We start from the raw sequence: 6,000 nt of genomic DNA, 5'->3' as shown, positions 1-6,000 counted from the left end.
ACACAGTGGGGTGTCCCTCCAGGACCATTTGTGTAAGATCCCCTGTCCCATGAACCACTGATGTTTCTGTTGCTGTCTCCAGGCTCTTTATTTGGTCTCAAGGCTCAGCAACTACTAAGGCGTGAAGGCCTGTGGAGTGCAGCCCAACAACATTTCTCCAAAGAAGTATACAGATGGCCAATACAAAAGCATATGAAAAGACGCTCAACATCATTAGCCATCAGGGAAATACAAATGAAAACCATAATGAGACAGCACTTTATACCCACCAGAATGACTATAATAAAAAAGACAATAACAAGTGTTGGTGAAGATGTGGAGAAATTGGAACCTTTGTACATTGCTAGTGTTAATGTAAAATGGTACAGACACTTTTGGAAAAGTCTGGCAGTTCCTCAAAGGATAAACATAGAGTTACCGTAAGACGCAGCAGTTCCAATCCTGGTACCTAAGAGAAATAAAAAAGTATGTCCACACAAAAACTTGTACATGGATATTCACAGCAGCAATATTCATAATAGCCAAAAAGTGGAAACAACCAAATGCCCATTGACTGATGATGAATCTTGAAAACATTAGGCTAAGTGAAAGTCAGTCATAAAAGACTACATATTATATGATTCTATTTTTATCAAATGTTTAGAATAGGCAAATCTATAGAGACAAGTAGATTAGTAGTTGCCTAAGGCTGGGGGTGCTGGGGGGGTGGGCAGGGAGGAACTGGGAAATGACTGCTCCTGGGTACAATTTTTGTGGGGTGGGGTGATGAAAATGATTCAAAATTAGATTATGGTGATGGTTGGTCAACTCTGAAAATACACTAAAAACCGTTGAATTATACACTTTAAAAACTAAATGGCCTGGACAAGATGATTTGTTTGGATCTTGCCCGATTTAACATTTTCTGGACGAGAAGCACATCTTGGAATGGAGCCAGGCCCTACTGGAAAAGAATGACCCTGCCCATGTAAGTGCACCAAGAAGGGAGAAGAGGTGGATAACTTCGCCTGTGCACGGTGACAGGATCCCATCCCTGGACCATAAACATGAGCTAATTCACAAGTTATCTGCTGCATATGCAAATTGGTGGTCACATGCTCAATAACCACTAATGCTTGATAGGATACTTGCCACATGCCTGGTCCTAAGCGCTTTCCATGGATCTCATTTAATCCTCACAACAGCCCTATTAAGCTTCAGATGAGAAACTGAGGATCGGAGGGTTACAAACACAGGAAGTTGAGGGACCAGAAGCAAATACAGTTTGACCAGTGGCCCAAGGCCTGTGGTCCTAACCTCTCTCCATCCTGCCCAGCTTTCTCTCTACATCCCCCTGGGTGTAAGGAAAACGTGTGCTTCATCAGCAGTGAGCAAATAATTGAGTTTAAAATAACCTTATCATTTCTTGCTACAGTTCTTAAAAGCAGGGGTTATGATCATTTCATTTTTTAAAAGCCCTGAATTCAGCTTTCTCGCTGCTCTGGCAGGTACTGCTGTTTGCTTTGCAAGACACACACTCCTGGCTTCCCAAGGCTAGATGTGCACCGCTTATCTAAACCAGGCTGACTGTTCTCTCTTCTTTTTCCTTTGCAAATGTCTGTAATCCAGCAGCTTCCTGGCAGGCTCCAGGAGCTCCGGATTGCTCTACACCTGGGAAGTTTGCTACGGAAGGCTTAAAGGAGCCAGATTTTGAAGCGCCTGCTATTTGTTTTTCCTCTCACCTCCAGCCATAACGCTTTATTTGCACCCTAATGATTGTACCACCGCCAGCGATTCCTCCATCATAAACAAGAAAATGAGTGGGAATGAGGAGAGCAGTAGGAGATGTGAGTTGTGCTGCCGGCCTTTGCCCCAGCTATCCTGACATCAGAGCCTGGGCTGCAGGGCACTTGCCTCTAGCCCGACTCTCCCTGCTCACACAGGTGGCCCAGCTCTCATGCTGCTATCAAGCGGGGCCCAGGCCAAAGTTCAAACCCAACAGAGGCTGCACAGAAAGACCTGAATGTCTGCTTATAACTGAGAAACACCTCTCAGTCCAGCTTTGGAGCTTGCCATGGATATATGGAAGGCTGGTGCCCAGGTCTCGGAAAGAACTGCCAGGCTCCATACAAGCATTTAGGCCTCCACCACGTGGACAGCCCCACAGGTGAGGCGAGGCTGCCATCCTGCCCAGATCCCCGCCCTCATCCCTGCGCAGCCGCGAGCTAGGAGCGCTCGCCGGTTGCCGGGGCTCAGTGGACTGCCATGGGCACCAGAGGCCCCTTCGGAATGATGCTTCCTTTTCAGATAACTAGTGCTTGTGTGAACGAATTGCCAAGGTCTGTGTTTTATAAAAATTCCCAAACCTGAAAACCAGAGTTGTATGATGACCTCACCTGGAGTATCAAAACTGCCCGGAGTGCTGGATCCCTGCCCCTCCACATACCCCACTTCCAGTGAGGGCCCCCTGGGGGTGCTGAGCCCAACCCTGGGATTCCCTGTCTACCACAGATCTAGGGGTGGTGGAGAGTCCCAGGGCCATGCTTGGGCTACCTTCCTGCATCGCCTGATCTCCCAGGGTCAGATTTACTTCTCCAATGAATGTTCCTTTCTTCTTTAGCAAGGAAGCCTGAAGAGTAAGTAGAGCCTGACTGGGCACAGAGCCAGATCCAAGGACAAATCTACTGTCTCCAGTCCCTGCAAGGAGGGCCAAGAAAGCAGCAATAAACTTAAGGGGATGGCGATCATTCTATTTTCCAGGACTCCATGGAGGTAAGGTAACAGGCATGCTCTGATAAACCGCCTAAAGTGGGTGCAGGTGGTGAGACCTTCCAAAAGCACTGCCTGAGTAACAACAGGTAAGTGCTGCCTTCTGAGCTGGAAGGGTCGGTGGGAAGAAAAGTCTGGGCCAGAGCTGCTTGGGTCAGGAAGGAGAGAGATGGAGCCCTGCTCTCCGTGCTCTCCGTCTCAGCCATTTCCTGCACGGCTCAGGCTCTTCTCTAAACGACTAAAGAATGTCTGATTGAAGAGGTGTCAATTTAATTATCAGACTCCCAGGATCCCCCAGGCCTGGTCTGGCTGTGTGGCTGGTCCCCACCCCCTGCTCCCAGCCCTTTTCCAGGCCTCCCTTTCTGCATGTGGAGAAGGTGGGGCTGGCCCACATGGGTCTCTCAGGGTCGGGCCTGCGGGGTCAGCCTGAGTCTTGCTGTGATTCACTCTGAAACCCAGGTTGAGTCATAGAATCTGAAGCTCTTCCTGTAATTTTCATGATGGTTCCCTTGGGTTTGTTTATCCGTCTCAGTCTCCCTGATTCTGGCCTGAATCTGAATCTAGGCCACAGTGTGATGAGCAAAGCAAATGGTGCAAGACAATTGCTTAGATTTGCTGTTTGCTTCAAATCTGGATTACAGTTGCCCTTCTAAGTAAGCCTCTGTGAGCACAGGGTTTAAAAACTCACAGGTGTCAAGGTCCTTAAAAATCACCAGTCCTTCCCAGTTGGTCCTGTGACTCCCTTTCTATAAAAAAAAAATTTTATAATACCCTCTTTGCTAACCTAAAGTGCAACTCATAAATAATATAAGCCACCTGTATACGTAATTTTTTAAAATCATTATTATATCCTTATTATATTATATAATAACGATCCATGGCCCAATGTGGATGAACCTCAAGAAACGTGCTAAGTGAAAGAAGAGAAACACAAAAGGCTATATATATTGTATGATCCTATTTATGTGAAATTTCTAGAAAAGACAAATCTGCAGAGACAGTAAACATATCAGTGGTTGCCTGGAGCTGGGGGTGGGCATGAGAATTGACTGCAAACAGACCCGAGGGAGCATTGAAGGAGGATGGAAATGTTCTGAAATTGCCTTGTGGTCATGGTCACCCAGCTTGTCAATTCTACCAAATCACTGAATTGATGAAAACCCTATCTGAATTGGACACTTTTAAAGCGAGTGAATTTTATATTATGTAAATCACAACTATTTTTTTCTTTCTTATTGAAATAGAGATGATTTATAATATTGTGTTAGTTTTGGAAATCACAACTATTTTTTTAAATGTACTTTATCCTTGATTTACATGGTAACTCAATTTTTAAAAAATTCAGTGTGTGTATACTGGTTGTGAAAAAAACAAATTGTGTTCACATTTAAAGCAGAGCTAGATTCCAGAGTCAGAGAACTAGGAACAAGTTCTTCATCTACATGAGTATCCAGTAGGACACGTGACAGTTGTGTAGGGTATGGGATAATTCTTCACTGTGAGGGATTGTCCTGGATACTGTAGGATATCTAACATTCTTGTCCCCTGCCTACTAAATTCCAGAAGCAGCCTCTAACCATTGTAACACTGAAAAATGCCCCTATAGAAGTCCAGATCACCCCCTAGGAAGTGGCTTCACCCCCACTGAGAATCCCCGATGTTGTCCAGCATCACATGGGGAGACTGAGGCCAAGCGAGGGGCAGAGACTTGCCTGGGGGCAGAGAGTGAGCTGGTGCTTAGCTGAAGTCAACCCAGACGTCCTAAATCAGACTTCAGAGCTCTTTGGCCTATACCAGGCCTTTTCACTCTTGCTTGTCTTTCTCTCCCAACTTCGCTGTCATTCTGGTACCTAACATGTAAACAGCTTCATCTCATTCAGAGCTATGGAAAAGGCAGACAGGGGGGCAGAGCTTGTCACTATTATGCTAGCTCATGAAATTCACCCACAGGGAATCCAAGCAATGGGGACAGCTGGTTCTGAGTCCCGAACATGAAGCCTCGGTGAGTGTGTGAGCCCAGGAATATCAAACATCCACTGTACAGACTGCTGTTCCCATCCCCTCCCATGGTAGATAGTGCTAATCACTGATGACGTGCTTGCTCTCTGAGATTGAACGCAGACTCTGCCTCTTTCTCAAGGCAGCCATTGTCAATTACCTGAAACTTGCAGAGAGAGAAATCAAGTTGCTGTCCTAGGGGTGCTGTGTCTAAAGAGAGGAAACAGGCGGGGTGCAGAGCTGAACAAAGAGCCACCTTAATCCAAGAAGTTCAGTGCAGGGGCGGCGGAGGAGGCTTCTGGGCGTGATGAACAAAGGAACAGGCCAAACCGAGAGGCCAGGCAAGGGCACTGGAAACAGCGCTTCAGGCTTTGGTTGAGACAGGCGGGTCCTAAGAGAACAGATGCTCAGTAACTGCTTGACGAATGACCCCTGAGAGAGGAACAGGGACTGTCTGCCCTGGCTTCATAGCAACCTCTCGGTCAGAGCCCAAGGAGGTGTGTGCTGCTCCCCAAAGTGAGGCTGGAGTCCGGAGGCCTCTGAAGCTGATCTCATGGGCTAGACTCTCTGGAGGGTCTTTGCCCCTTATTAGATGTAATTCATCCGGGGCCCAAGGCGTTCCCCAGCACAGCTGGAGGCGATCACAAGAACAGGTTCCTCTTAAAGGCAACCAGAGAGACTCACGCAGTGTCTAAAATTTGGAGAGTAGAGTCTAGTAGCCAAGTGCATGGGCTTTGGAGTCAGACAGACCTGGGTTTGGATCCCAGTGTTGCCAATTACTAGCTTTGGGATCTCAAATTGCTTGACTTCTTGGAGGTCATTTTTCTCTTCTCTCCGTGGGACCTAATTCACAGAGTTTTGTGAGGGTTAAATGAATAGACATTCATTTGGCTTTTCAATGTCCATTCATCTCTCTCACTGTTTAAAAGTAGCCATGCAGTTTAGTTAGGATGGCCTGCATCCTAGGTTCCAGGGATAGACCATCACTGATCTACCCATTCAGGATAATACCAGCCCTGTTGCTACACTGATTGGTTCAGGGATGAGTTACTTAGGCTATGCCAACCAACATGTGGTTTTCTCTTGGTTAGTTCAGTTTAGTTCTGTTAGAATAAATCCAGAAGTGTTGTTTGATGGTAGGAGGAGGTCTCTCTCCTTCTCTCTCTTTCTCTCTTTCTCCTCCTGGATATGAGTGAGGGATTGTGTGTCCTCAGCTTCTGCCAGAAGTCATTTCGCATCCAACTCATTTCGCAG

At 46.7% G+C, this 6,000-nt stretch overlaps 1 long non-coding RNA gene across 1 annotated transcript in view; it reads left to right on the top strand.

The window, feature by feature from the left end:
• Nucleotides 1-733: 733 nt before the first annotated feature.
• LOC113624911 (uncharacterized) overlaps nucleotides 734-6,000 on the top strand; it is a 36,173-nt gene continuing 30,906 nt past the window's right edge. The window contains exons 1-2 of the long non-coding RNA XR_003434508.1: nucleotides 734-2,146; nucleotides 2,600-2,751. This is a non-coding gene — a long non-coding RNA (uncharacterized LOC113624911). The remainder of the gene's footprint in view (nucleotides 2,147-2,599; nucleotides 2,752-6,000) is intronic.

Source organism: Aethalodelphis obliquidens, unplaced genomic scaffold (assembly GCF_003676395.1).
Source record: "Aethalodelphis obliquidens isolate GAN/ISIS:26980383/991018 unplaced genomic scaffold, ASM367639v1 scaffold14, whole genome shotgun sequence".
Classification (NCBI taxonomy): Eukaryota; Metazoa; Chordata; class Mammalia; order Artiodactyla; family Delphinidae; genus Aethalodelphis; species Aethalodelphis obliquidens.
Note: the sequence above shows the minus strand (reverse complement) of the source record. Positions and strands in the feature narration are given on the sequence as shown.